The sequence below is a fragment of the Spea bombifrons genome, chromosome 12 (genome assembly GCF_027358695.1).
Source record: "Spea bombifrons isolate aSpeBom1 chromosome 12, aSpeBom1.2.pri, whole genome shotgun sequence".
In the NCBI taxonomy this organism is placed as follows: domain Eukaryota; kingdom Metazoa; phylum Chordata; class Amphibia; order Anura; family Pelobatidae; genus Spea; species Spea bombifrons.
Genome location: NC_071098.1, coordinates 13,814,124 through 13,829,954, shown reverse-complemented (window position 1 = coordinate 13,829,954; position 15,831 = coordinate 13,814,124).

Below are 15,831 nucleotides of genomic sequence, written 5' to 3'. Positions count from 1 at the left end.
AAGCCAATTTTTCCTTTTCAATGGCTGTGTGCCACAAGTATAGACAGGCTAAAGTTTTTTTAGTATGCAGACATAAAAAATGTTAATAATAGCATTATGTGTGCCGTGAATGGCTAGTCCTAGACCAAGTAGCGCAATTCTTTTACATACATACATAGTACCATGTGTTAAGGCCTTGTATGAACCTTAAAAAACCTAGTATGGACCTAGTGTAGTTAATACTAGTGGTATTTAGCCGGGAAACTTCAAGCTTCAAGCTCTGTGGTACAGATTTGACTGGGTGCAATGGATCCTGTGCTTCTACATAGGAAATAATTGCTCTGTCCACTTCTTTGTAAAGGTTCTTCACTGCTCAATTCTCAACATCTTGCACACCACCACTGTATACACATAGCCTCACTCACCCTCACTCACCCTCACTCACCCCTTCCGCTCCACATGTTACTCTGCATACCACCTTCCTGGCACATCCACATTAACACCAGTCTAGCACTATACAATTACACAATCTTTGAAACCATACGCTGACACACACACAATCTAACGCCGTACACTGACAGTCATTGTAGTCTAACACTGTACACAGACAGCCCTAGACACAGTCTAACACAGCACTCTTAGTGTAGTTAAAATGGCATCCCCAGCGGCGAGCGAATGAACAAATTCCATTTTTGTATTAGTTTTTCATTTTTTTCATCCAATGTTGCATTTGTTCTTTTGTTATTCGGGCGAATGGACGAAACGGTAAAACCCTGCCTACGGAAGTAGTAATAAACTGAACGTTGAATCTATACACATAACCAAGAAGGAGATACCTTTAGACTGCTGACTGAGACAAACAGAACATATGGGTGGGGCACAACTTATAAAGGAAACAGAGCTGAAGCAAAGAGCAAGACTGGAATCAAGGAATCAGAGGCACAGGACAGAGCATATGGAAATCCAGAAATGGACCACAGCAAGACAGGAAAACACCCTGACACCCTCACAGAGTTGAGCATTGCAGTAAACTGTGGGACTAGGGAGTCCTCTTAGGCCTTATAATATAACAGCTCAAGAGGAGTAGAAAAAAGAGAAAGGGGACAGAGGAGGGGGGATAAAGAGAGATTAGGGAGATAAAAAAAACAAAGAAATAAAAAGGGGGAGCGATAAATAGAAAAGGGAGAAATAGAAAAGAGAGGAAAGAAAAGGAATAGGAAAGATAATGAGAAAGGGGATCAAAGAGAAGGAAGAGAGAGAGAGACAAAGACGAGAGAGGGAGAAAATGGAGAGATTGTATAAAGAGGAAGAGATATATAAAGGGTGGGGGATAAAGAGAACAAATATAGATAAAATGGGGGAGATAAGTGGAAATGAGAGAGAAAGCGTCACAGAGATAATGAGAAGGGGAGATCAAAGAGAAGGGTAAGATAAAGAGAAAGGGGGGGGTGGAGTAATAAAGACAAAGTAATAGCTGACATAAGATAATGAGAAAGGGGAGGATCCAAAAGAAGAGGAGATATAAAGGAGGTATATGGGCAAAAGAAAGGGAAGAGATGGGCAAAAAGGGAAGAGGTAATGAGAAAGGGAAGAGAGAGATAGTATGTTTATGTTTCAGTGTTTGTATTTTAGAAGGGCACGCAAGTGTGTGAGTGCAAGGGCAATTGTAAGCCAGGATGTTTTTGTGTAAGTGCAAGTGTAAATGTGTGTGTTTGTGTGTATGGGCAAATGTTTGTGTGTATGGGCAGGCATGTCTAATAGTAGTGTATATGTGTGTATTTTGACAGTCTACCCATTACTGTTTCTAGACTTGGGCACCAGAGGGCTCTTCGTGTTCGTCTTTGTGCTCGTCTTCGGCAAAAAAAAAATGTTCGTATTTCGCGAATATTCGCCAATGGTTGATGGAAGACGAGCCCCCAACTGGCGACCAATAGAGTCGCTCGCACAGACTTTTAAACTCCTGGTGCCGTAACTTGTCCGGCAGATACTTGTCTCCCTGCTCTATCAGTTAAATGTCCGTAAGAACGACCAATAAAGTCGCTCGTACAGACTTTTAAAATCCTGGTGCCATAACGTGTTGCACCTTAAGAGGTTAATGGGCCGTACGAGTGAGCCTATTGGTCGCTAGCACAGCCCTTTAACCTACAGATTTCCGCTCCCATTATCTAACGCAGCATTGCAGGGGTTAACGGAAGCGGAAATCCGTAGGTTCGCTGTCAGGGGTTACAAAGGCCGTGCAAGTGAGCCTATTGGTCACCTGCAGGGTCTTCCTCTGGCATCAACCAATTGGTTGATGCCAGAGGAGGTCCCTGTAGGCGACCAATAGGCTCACTCGCACTGCCCTGTAACCCCTGACAGCGAACCTACGGATTTCCGCTTCCGTCAATTGCTGTGATGCCGCGAAGATAAGGTAGGCTAGATGGGGAAGGGACCGGCGAGATTAGTAGACGAAGACAAAGACGATCAAGAAAATTCTTCGTGTGTGTGTGTCTTCGCCTACGTTTTACCGCCGCTGTCATCTCTTCTTCATGTCTTCGTAACGAACACGAAAACACACTCTTCGTGTCTGTTCTCATGTTAGCCTGAACACGAATGCACAAGTCTAACCTTTACTGGTTTTGGCCAGTTTTGTACCACCCTGGGTACAATCTGGGTGCTGGGTAAACCCATGTGCCCACCCTAAGTATGATTGCTGGAGATGCCGCTCAAAGAAACACAGAATCATAAAGTTTTGATGGCAGTTAAAAAACATCTACACTATATGGACAAAAGTATTGGGATACGTGACCATTACACCAACAAGGACTTTTATGACATTGCATAAGGCCTGGCTTGCAATCCCCCCCTTACATGCTCACACACAAAAACACTTACACATACATGCACACACATACACACTTTTACACATCCATACTCACACACACACACAATTACACATCCATGCTCTCACACACACAATTACACATCCATACTCACACGCACACAGACAATTACACATCCATGCTCACACAGACATTTACATATCCATGCTCACACACACATAATTACACATCCATGCTCACAGACACACGCGTACACACTTTACTTTTGTTTGGACGCTGGGCAAACATTTGCTTGCCCCACTCCCTGGCATACAATCAAGCCCTCCATTCCAACACCAAACCCCTCCCCACCAAAAAAGTATCTGCCGCACTGACTCTACAAGAGATGTTGCTCACACATTACGCAAGCAACACAGCTTGAGGTAAGCAGCATTGTAGATGTGATTGTAAGGTTTGTCTGGGCCCCCTAGAGTCTGGTCGCAGTTGCGAGCCCTATGACCATGGTTTCTTTAAGCTCAAGGGACAACTGCTATGGGCTTCCTAGGAATGACTGGGCACGGGCAGCTGCCCCTTTTGCACCACATTAAAGACGGTCCTGCACAGAAACACTCCAAAATCTTGTGGAAAGCTTTCCCAGAAGAGTGGAAGCTGTTATAGCTGCAATGCTGCAAGTAGTAGATATTAATGTCTATGTGTTTAGAATGTTTTCAGAATGAGAAAAATTGATTCAGAAAAATCAATTTCCTCTCTATTTGACCTAGTTTTTTCATTAAAATAATCTCCAGTTTTATTTACATGTTTTATCCCAGTGATCTTGGGATGATGTGGACCTGGTCCAAAAGGCCCTTTCCTTGTGAGTGGAACATCTAAAGGGGTTTCTATGTATTCATTTGGGATAACCATTACATATAAAACTACTACACCATATTAGTATCCTAGTTTGTATTTTCTTTTCCTACATGAAGAAGAAATGCACATATGGTTTCTCATTCTGAAAAGATAAGTGTATTATCATGTAGGCGCACCCTCACAATTTTAACAAATTGATCATGTTTGTAAAATAATGTTTACTTTTTCAAATAATGATTTATTGAGTTTTTTTGTTTTAAAGAAATCGGTAGGCAGGGGAGTAAGGGAATGGGGGAAAGGGAGGAATGGGGAGGGAAAAACATGACAGGAGCAGCAATCCCCGTCGCAGCGGGGTATATTGAATCCGACAATAATCAGTACAGAACAAAGCCAGAAAAACAAAATAAGTTACAGAGCATTACAATAGCGTTGGCGGGCAACACATCACCCCGTACCCGGGATAGTGGAGCATTAGTGCTGCAGCAGGGGCCATATGTAACACTGGTAGATTGCCCATGTGCAGTGCGAGAGGTATCACAGATCCCCCAGTAGCAGTGCGTGTGCACAGTACCACCAAGCGGTCATTAGGGGCTGAAGGGTCCGGAAGGGGGAGGGGGTAGGGGACAGGGAAGACAAAACACAAGGAGGGGAGGGGAGCAACACCGATCAGGAACAGAGGGCGGGAAGCAGGGAAAGAAGAGGAAGACGGAAGAGAGAGATTAAGGAAGAGAAAAGAAGAAGAGAAAAAATAAAAAAAAGAGGGGTGAAAACAACCCACTCGTCAGGTGGGACCATTGTAGCCCGATCAGCACCGCAGCCTGCTCCTCAGCGACCAAGAAGCCCCTGCACCTCCGTGCTCTCCACATAGGACAGCCAATAGAACCAAATTTTCCCATACTGTTCCTGTCGATCGGCAGAAGCCATAGCCAATTCCTCCAACGCTCTAATCTGTTCCACCTTTAAAATCCATGTAAAATAATGTTTAAATGGACATACACCAGACTGAATTCCCTTAAGTGATTTATAATTCAAATAAGCACCCACGCCTATTTATAGTTAAAAAAAAAACAAAAACAAAACATTTTTCCACTGTAAACACTCAGGTCTTTGATCCCTTCGTCTATAGCCATATGGCTATAGCCTATGCATGTACTTAGTGCTTCACAGTTTACAGTACAATAGATAAAAAATATTAGGAAAGGAGATCCTATCGCAGGAAGAGGATGCCGCGCGCCAAAATGCCTACTTTTATTCATCCGAAGCAGGGGTCACGGACCTCAACAGGAAGTGGGGCATCTAAGATGGCTGCCCTCACAAAAACGCCAGGTCTGTCACCTACCCGGCCTGCCTAGTGCACTTGGGCTTCTTTGTAGCTGCAAAGGAGAGGGGGGCTCCATATTAACCCTTTGAATGTCATATGTTTAACCTCGATTCCCAGGAAAAGTTGTCACCTTTACACACGGAAAACTAGTTTATTTCAGCAGAAAGTTCAGCTTGCATTGGTAGCTTACTTGAGGTGAATTTGGCATCACAGGTCAAGATGTAAATTAGAGCGGATAACTACCCCTAAAAATCACAATTACCCTCACAAAGTATACATTGCTTGAAAACAAACCCCTTGTAAGATTCCAAAGACACTGCGCTTACCTTTCTAGGTCACATGACGTGGATGTCCACTTTTCCAGCTACTGGACATATATATCGACACAAAGGTTTGTTGCCAATGCTTTTGTAATGGAATTTCCAGCAAGCGCATATACGAATGATGGTCAGGTGTCCAAATTCTTTAGGTCATATGGTGTATATTGAAGTATAAAAATAAAGGATTTGGGATATGTGACATACTATGTTTAATCGTTTTTTTGGTGTGTTTAAAAATTGTATTTCTGCACTGTATTTTGTTACATGAGAAACATGTGTCCCCATCTTGACCCAATATGTTCCGTAACCAGTGATACATATATACCCGGTAACAGAAAACCGCGTATAAGGTTCAAATTCATATAAAGTAAAATTACTGATTTTAAATAACACTACTATTAGTTACAGGAAGGAGTGCCTCTTTAAACCAACAAAGTGTTTATTCTTTGCCACCTTCCTTATCCTTTGTTATAGTTGAATGTCCGCTAATTATGTATTTTTTTACATCGCTGCCAAACAGGAATACGAGTTTGTGACCATGATCCCATGCATTTAAGGCCTCAAAACAATACAAAGGATTTAACAGCCAGGTAGAATTAGTGTCACATTTACGCCAACTCATGCCAATGAAGGATACAAGGAACTCAATATTTTTGTGTTCTTATTCAAAGAAATGTAGGCTTCACAAGACACTTACATAATCTCCAATGCCATATACAGTATATACCAAAACTTTAAAAATGTAACTGAGATGACTATTTGACAACATGAGTGAAAATATTAATGTTTTGAACAACAGTATCAATCACTGTGTCTGGCCATCAGTGGCCATGCAGGGCAAATGACCTAACGATTGTTCACTGGGTCATGCCTTATTGTTTAAATTAAAGAAATCATACAATGTACCTCCAAATGGCCAAAGAGGGAGACTTGTTTTAGGATGGGGCTTCACTAAAGCATTTTATTTGACTTTGTTAGATATACAACAAAGTCCTTTTAGAATATATATATATATATATATATATATATATATATATATATACACAATGTCAAAAACTAGAGTATTGCAGAGTATGCGGTGATACTCTGCAATACTCTATTTTTTGACATCGTGTCTACTGGACTAATACGGCTTCACCCTTTTACATTGTATATATATATATATATATATATATATATATATATTTTCTAAAATGACTATTTGTACACAATCTAATATATAAAAATGTTGTTAACCACCTGCCATAGAATTAGTTACACACTGTTTAAACAAAGCTAATGAAATAAGGGCATCATGGTTTGTTCTGATATACTGTATACACTAAATCAAATTGAATTATTAGCGATGATGATAAAATCACTATATTTAAGTGATCCTAAATTGATAAAATCATGGGTATTAGCACAAATTAAATGACTATACAGACATGATGATATATATTATTGAATGAATTGAGAACACGTTCATGGAAATGTGTTGTGTATACCAGAAATGAATCAAAGGCTACAGTGGAAGATGTGGCAAAATATCATGTTTCCAGGGTATTTAATCAAGAAACCAATGCATTGTCGCTTGTTATTTTGCGGTTCATAATCAAATAATTAAAACAATTCATAAGTTTTAGCAATCTTTTTACATTGAATAAGTTGAAAGATGTTTAAAGATGACTCTAAAGTCCAAATTATTAGCTCTGATGTTCACATTCATTGAATTAGAATCAAAATGCGTTGACTACCACATTATTAAATTAGTACAAACTTTGCACTGATTGATGATTATACACCGATCAGTCATAACATTATGAGCACTGCCAAGTGAGGTATAACACTGATAACCTTGTTATCATGGCACCTATCTGCGGGTGGGATATATTAGGCAGAAAGTGAACATTTTGTCCTCAAAGTGGATTTGTTAGAAACAGAAAAAATGGGCAAGCGTAAGGATCTGAGTGACTTTGACAAGGGCTAAACTGTGATGGCTACACGACTGGCTCAAAGTATCTCCAAAACAGCTCTTGTGGGGTGTTTCTAGTCTGCAGTGGTCAGTACCTATGAAAAGTGGTCAAGGAAGGTCAAGCGGTGAACTGGCAAAACGGTCATGGGCGGTCAAGGCTAATAGATGCTTATTAATTTCCTTTACATCACATGGATGGCCGGATGCGTGTGTGGCGCCTACCTGGAGAACACATGGCACCAGGATGTATCCATGGAGTCCGCACCTTGCAACTTACAAGACTTCAAGAACCTGCTGCTAAGGTCTTGGTGCCAGATACCACATGACACCTTCAGAGGTCTAGTGGAGTCCATGCCTCAACGAGTCAGGGTTGTTTTGGCAGCAAAAGGGGGACCTACACAATATTAGGCAGGTGGTCATAATGTTATGGCTGATCCGTGTTCAAACAATGGTGATATATATATATGTTAAATGTTGATCCTGTTAGACATTGAAAAAAGTTTAGAGGTTGATACTGTAGATTTATTATAGTATGCCATACATTCTTGAGTGCTTTCTCAGCAAGCATTTGTATTAGCGAGAGCCCCTGAGGAAGTTGATGATTTGCCAATGAAACGTGTAGGGCACTGAATTTTGTAGATTGTTTTTATATATTATATTTGGCGTTGATCCAGCACTTTATTGCACTGCAAGAGCACCTTATATCACATATAGAGGTACTTTATTTAATCTACTCTGGTGGATATGCAAGATCTAAAGTCCTTATGGACACCCTTTGACTGCTGAAATGGCAGTCAAAGGGTGATCTTCTGTTGAAATGAAGACATACCAGTAACCTACATATGTTGTAAGCTGCTTTTGCATTTATTTGTGAGTGTATTTGTGCTATTTTTTTTTTGTTAAAGTCTGAATTTTGTTATTTACACAAACCCAAGAGCATGAGGGGCATTAATATATTGGTGGAAATAAATGAAGTGCATTCATTTTAATTATTAGAATCTTCAGAATGCATCACTTCTGTTCACTGCGCTCACTTTTCTTAGACTCTATATTGCAGCCCCTTACTAGTCTAGAATTCCTTTTACCTCCAAAAAAGTGGTTCCCCCGACCCCTCTTTCCAGAGGTTTCCTGTATGATCCAATTATGAAGGAGATAGGCAGTCTATGTGAAAATACACACATCTATGTTAAAATACATCCTCTGCTTCAGGTGTCTGACCCCCTGGGGGTATCCCACCTTGATTGGAGCTTTTGTTCCAAACCCCTTGAACTACAAATGACCTTACATTGTAAAACCAGATATCTCACCTTACAGAAACCCAAATCTTCCCAAAAACATTATGCATAAAATGTAATGTCCCATTTTGAAGGCATTTTTTACACAACAATATATGCTACTACTACAGTGGCCTGTAATAAGAAGAGGGACAGTAGATGGCACTATTTTTACAGCTACAGAAACACCAATATCTAAAGTCGACAGTTGGCGTTTTATTAATAGTGACCGGGTTGGCACACACATCTTTTTAAGAATGTTAACGCTTTAAACTTTATCAAGCTGTTTTTATATAGACCCTTTTATTTCAATGATTCGGGCCACAGTGGTTTTCCCGAAATACTGACATTAATATTTTGCACTCATCTACCAAACTACATATCTACTGGTAGTGGCATAGCATATACGGAATGTTAGGGTCCTCATACAGACTTTGAGATGGGCTCTTGCTATGTTTATGCAGCTTTGGTTGCACCACCATAACCTAGCACCTACCACTGAGTATTAGGACTGCCCCTACCCCAAGAGGACCTAGCCCAGTACTTTAATACATACAATTATTGGTAATTTTAAGTTGTAACCTGACACCAAATAATGATTTCCACTTAATTTTGAGGACATAACACGTATATTGGCATCCCTCCACTCTTATGTGTTTGATTTTTTGCCTCATCAGATTATTATATTTTCTATACTAATATGGTTCTAATATCCGTTCAAAGCGTAGACAGGGGACTTTTATGGAATATGAACATATTCAACATTGAGTTGTAGATATTTATAAAGTATTTTTTTTATTTTTTTTATTTAATCAAAATATAACATGTTAGATCGTATCAACAGAAGCAATATAAATATGCTTACAATACATGGAACAGCATGCAAATTCACATACATATTCACAAATTAGATAAGTTTACAGTACATGGAGCAGCATATAAATGTTCATACTTATTCACAGATTCACATATATATTGATGCGTCTAAAAATACAAATAATATATTTAATAGATATTTATAAAGTCTTGACTGCTTGAATATGGTTGTAAAACTCCGTGCATGTCATGACCAGAGGCCCGCTCTCACTCGGAGCAGGGGTCCTATACCTGCTTCTAGCCATGAGCCTGGCATCAAGTAGCTTTCACATTGTGTCCAGCAGCATGACATGGCTACTGTCGACAGGGGTGTGTGTCCTCCTCCCTGGTGTGGCTTCCTGATAGGCTGCTCACTGCTGCTTGGTGTTTAGGGTGTATCCTGCTATGGGAGGAGGGGACTAGCCATGAGGGGGTGGAGCTTCAGCCTCTGGCTCTATCCAACCCCTGTTCTCACATCAGTTAGCGCTTGTGTGTTCCAAGCTGTGGCACCTGTCTTGGTACAGGCTCCATTTATCCCTGCACTTGTGTGTTAGCTTGCTGACCCTGATTGACCCTGTTTGAACTCCCGGCTTTTGACTACCTTGGCTATCCTCTGTCCCAGAACTTCAGCTTGTTTGGCCTCAGTGAACCCGTGCTGCCTCCCTTGCCCCTTGGAGTGCCTGACTAGTGCTCTACCCCCTGGTTATTACTGCTTTTGGTCCGCCCAGACCTCGTGGCCCTAAGTCCCTGCCTTACACTCCCAACCATGCCCCTGACACTGCATCACTATATAAAAGACCATTCATGAATGGCATTTTGTCACATCCAGATCCTAGATGACACATGCAAAAGCCATTATCTCATCGTCCATTCAATCAACCTTGCTGTACATTGGGTGTGTTCTTTGTCTGCACCAGATCTTGACTTTGTTTTGACATTCACTTCTACTCACACTTGGCTAATTTTAGGTTATCATTTTGTTTATTCCAGCTGCAGAGTACCCAGTGGCTTGACCTCTGGGGAAAATGGGCTGTTGGTGAACAGACTGACTTAGCTAGTAGTCCTCCTCCTTAATGTGGGACAACTTCCATCAACATCCCTGTGACCATCTGGTGTAGGTGGACTATTTTGGTCTGAATACTAGATATATGTCAACATTTCTGACTGTTTCTTATGTATGTTCTTTTTTTATATAGTATCCTAGGATTCAACCCATAACCCCTCCTGTATTACATAACAAGTTTCACCTTTTTATATTCTTATATAGTTGCCATTTTACTATTGTTCTCTGAGGGAACACAAACAATGCGGTACACGACTTTGCCTATTTCTTTCTGGCTACATCATTGGCACTAATGCAGTCTTTACTGCCGTATAGTCCACCTGGCAGTATATTGACAGCTGTATAAACAGTGATGTTGAAATACTCAAATACGATATGCCAATGTATGACAGCTTTCGTTTTAATAATTCTATTATTTCATTGTTGGTTGTATTTAGGGTTGCCAAATTCAAAATGGAAAAAAAACAGCCTCAACACAGCATAATAGTAATGGCGACTTTGTGCATCACAGTGATGGTGCCATGCACCCACCCATCATTAGCAGACAGACACATACAGCCACAGAACCTCCTGGTTGCTGTACAGGGAAGCCTGAAAGAAAATGTGCTGTTGGATAATGTGTGCAGAGGGTGGTATGATGTGGTTAATAAAATAGAGAAATGAGAAGAAGAACAGGAAAAGCAGAAGAAAGAACAAAGAAAAGGTTGGAGAGTGGAAGAGAGGGAGAGAACAAAGAGGAAAATAGTCAAAAAAGGAAGAAAGTGATAGAGACAGAAGAGTGAGAGAGGAAAGATGGTGTCAAAGAAAATGGAGATAAAGAGGAAAAATCTAGAAATGAGAGAGGGAGAAAGAAAGAGAGAAAGACAAAAAGAGTGAAAACAGTGGAAGATGGAAGAAAGAGGAGTGGAGAGGAAGTAAAAGAAGAGAGATACATAGAGCAAAAAAGAGTGAAAAAAAAAGAGAAGAAAGAGGGCCGCAGAGAGAAAAGAGATTGAAGACATAAGAAAAATGGAGATAGGGAAAAAAGAGGAAGAGAGTGGAAAGAAAGAGAAAAGAAAAAAAGGTATGTGCCTTTAAAAAAATTGTCATAAAGTGTTTAATACAAATATTCTAAAAACCCCAAAGCAATATAGAAAACATCCTACCTAAAGAAAATCATAAACAGGCTGCAGTGCCCATAAAACAAATAAAGGTAACACCAATGGTGTAAGTAAATAAATAATGTAGCACTTGCTACAACTATCCCCCATAGTTAGTTCTAGGTGGAGGAGTGTAAATAAAAGTCATGTCTAGCTGGTCAGATAGGAGCCTAGCAGAAATTCGGACGCACGTTTTACTGGCAAGACAGCCGCTTTGTCAGGAACTTAGAGCGTGTGTCTACTTGAAGGCACACTTTTAAATGGTGGCGCCGATTACAGCCTCCACTCCCACTTTTAATGATTTTGTTTTAACCAATTAGTGTTCCCATTCTCCCCTTTCTTTTGAGAGGTACCACCTCTTTTTTCCTGAGTAGAACTGATACGTTTTTTTAATCTTTTTTTCATGAATCGGTTGTTTCAGTTGTTTAGAGGCAGCTGTGTCTCTGTTCTGTCGATCGAGGGCATGGGGCAGTGAGAAGTATAACATCCAAGAAAATGTAACAAAAGTGTATTGACTTTGTTGGATGACATCCAAACAAATCTGGGTCAAGTTCCAAATGATTACGTGAAGAAAGGTATGGTGCGTTGCGGATGCTGTGGCCAAAACAGACCAAAAACAACACAAATGGATACTAGATATTTGTGGGTTTTTATTTATATCACTGGGGGTTCCTCCATTTTTGGAGATTTCTACAAATGTGCAAATTAGGCACAAGTTTCCTTTCTAGTGTTGGCGTCTCAATTCTGAGACATAAATTGCAGATGTCAACTGTACCACCACATCTAAATGTTAAAATGTCACCTTGAGGCACCACCAATGCAGTGTAATTCTTCTGGTCTGGCCAAGCCAATACTTGCAGCGAAAGTATATAACCTTTACTGTACTGTGTTTCTGACAATAATTACACAAACTCTGACGTTTTGCATAATACTCATGTTAATAATGTAAAATTCCTATAATAGAATTCAGACCTAAAGAGTTAATTGGCTATCACATGTATGAACAAAGAACACACAGTGTATTAAGATTATTTGCCTTGGCAACGTTTGCCAACCTTGTAAAATGCCTTACAAGCAGATGCAAGTTTTTCTTGAAAACTACAATAAATATGATATATTTTTAGAACATAATTCTGTATGTTAACTGCATTTAGAACCTCCTATACCATTCATTCATTCACCTAATATACCGTATTGGCTCGGATATAGGCCGCCCCCGTATATAGGCCGCACCCTAAAAGTTTGGTGCTTTTTTAAAGAAAAAGTTTTTTTTCTTTAAAAAAGCACCAAAAAAAACATGCTGCCACTCTGTCCCCCCCGAGATATGCTGCCACTGTCCTCCCTCCCCGCGATACGCTGCCGCTGTCCTCCCTCCCCGCGATACGCTGCCGCTGTCCTCCCTCCCCGAGATACGCTGCCACTGTCCTCCTCTGCCCCCCCCTCCTCGACTTACCGGAGCAGACTCCCGGGTGTCTTGCGGGGCCGGCGAGGGACATCTACGCAATACGCGTATGCAACTTCCGGTACCGATACCGGAAGTTGCATGCGCGTATTGCGTAGATGTCTCCCGCCGGCCCCGCAAGACACCCGGGAGTCTGCTCCGGTAAGTCGGGGGTGGGCAGAGGTAAAACGCTTAGATAACCTCCCGTGCCGGCACCCCCCCCGTGGGAAGTGCTGGCAGGGGAGGCTGTCTGAGCGTATCGGGGAGAAGGATGCAGGTCCCCTGCACCGCTGCGGGGAATCTGTATCTTAACCCCGCTGCCTGCCCGGCGCCCGGGACTGCATGTCCCGGGCGTCGGGCGCTAGACCCCGAATATAGGCCGCACCCCCACTTTAAAAACTTAAAGTGGGGGAAAAAAGTGCGGCCTATATTCGAGCCAATACGGTATTTGTTCTCTATAATTTTTAATGTATATATTTTTCTAGAGTCGGTAAGTTGACCACATTGGTTATATTAATTGTGCCAAACAAGTCTAAAAACAAATCTAAAATGTCTTACCGAGAGTTTTGTTGTGTAAATGACCATACACAGATATAATACACATAAAAGGAGTACCTATTCTGGAGAAATCCAGCTGTCATATTAATGTCAAGATATGCGTGCCAAATTTTATGGGATCTGGGGGACAGAAAGGGATACAATTAATGATAGATCAACCTCTCCTATCAATGCAGCAACCATTTGTGGTTTGTGGGCAGAAGGTCTGAACAAGGTGAAGCGCTGCGTAGATGCTGGTTCTACAGTGGATGCAGAAGCCCCCAAATCTGAGACTGTGCGTTATGGCCGTGAAAACCCCTCACTGGATGATACAAACTTGGCTTAGATATCCATTCTGTTAGAGATGGAGCATTGGCCTCCCTGTTTCCCACATTCTTTACCCAAGGGACCCATACTCATGATTTTCACATCAAGCCATCTCCCGGGGGCTGTTCCTACCAATGGGTATTTCACTTGGATTGATGTACCTTGCAATGCTGTATTGTACCAAATGTACCAAGAAGTATTCATTACTGAATCTTAAAAATACATAATCTGAAAAAAGCACAAACAAGACGTGTTTACATTTAAACACTTAGTACTGTTTAACCCCTTAAGGACAATGGCCGGTCCCAAAACCCATTGAAAACAATGCATTTTGAGCCCGTACATGTACGGGCTTTGTCATTAAGGGGTTAAATGATTTGCTGTGGAACCACTTTTGCACTGTCTTCATTTTGCAAATAAGTTGACAGTAAAATTGTGGTGGTCTGGTCAGCACATTTCTTGTGGGAATTTTCACGTTAATAAAATGTGTGTTTTATTCTAATACATGCTTTTTTTTGCTTATTTCCTTTCTAATCCTCCCACATACCTAACAACTTGCGCAAGATTGAATCTAATGCTGCTTGGTTGGAGAGCTGTATCGCGTGCAAAGCTTTTCAATGTTTTGATGTAGGTTGCTGTTCAGCTTTTCCATAACAAGATGTCCTGATATTGATCAGTCAGTATTTGAAAGGTACAGTCCCTCCCGTTATCAGCTCAAAATAATAACAGTAAAGCATTTTGCAAGTTTATCTTGTACTACATTACAAAAAAAATACCATGTCCTGGTACTTTATGTATTGGGATGGCGAAATTATTGCCGGTGCAAAGGAGATCACGCTGTCATTCAACTGCCTTGAGTCAAAGTTAGCGATGTCACATTAAGGTGATTTAGATGCCTTAACTTTCAGGTCTTGCACAGCCCTGCTACGTGATCACAGTGAAGAGAGGGAGAAACAAGATCTTTCTACCAATTAAAAAATAAAACAATAATAAATAAACAAAAAAGTGTACAGCATTCAATGAGCATTATTATTTATTCAATCCAAGACATTGTTATTTACTCAATCATGATAATAACATTATACTAATATAACGCATGTCTATGAGTAATTAAATTAAGTATCTAGATTAGTCTTTTTGTGTATTATCGTTTTATATTTATGAACTAAGTACCAGCAAATAAGTACCCATTGGTTCAACCAATTATTTTTGTTGAAAAGGTCTTCTTGTTTTTTTCCTGGCTGAGCACCTGCCTTCTGACTACAGTAAATTAAATATAGTAAGACATTAATACTAATATTAATAAATATATATATAAATATAATATTCCTGAAGAAGAGACCTAGATAGTCTCAAAAGCTTACAATATATGCCAGTTAGCTAATAAAGGTTATCTTTAGCAAAGTAACCTAAACACTGTGACTACTGTTGTGTGGCCAGTGGTGGTGCTGCAGTCAAATTATCCATTTAAGAAGGCATAGGGGCTAGATCTTGGGACCCCTAGGCATATGTCTAGTCTGCCTAATGGATAATCCAGCAATGGTGAAGCTAGTATGACCGATGCAAGTATTCATTCACATGTAAATTGTGGTAATTGTGCACCCACTGGTACTATTTAACTATGAGTTTCCAAGTCATTAACTGGTCTTTACATGCTACTGATGTCTACCCTAACAAATCTGAACTAAGGCCTGCTACGTCTCTTGCAGTGGTTTATGCTCACTGGGTTGGGTTTTTTTTGTAATTTTCTAAACACTCTTTTTTCTCTTGGGATAATATAGCGACATCCATTTTTCTTATTAACCACAATCATCAGAACAGGAAATAGTAGAGTGATGTGATAAATCAAATGCATACGTATCCTTTGACCCTGGTCCAATGTGTGCTTTACCATAGTGTGCCAGGAGTTTACATGCAAATCAAGTATATGTTGACATCACTCTATCCATC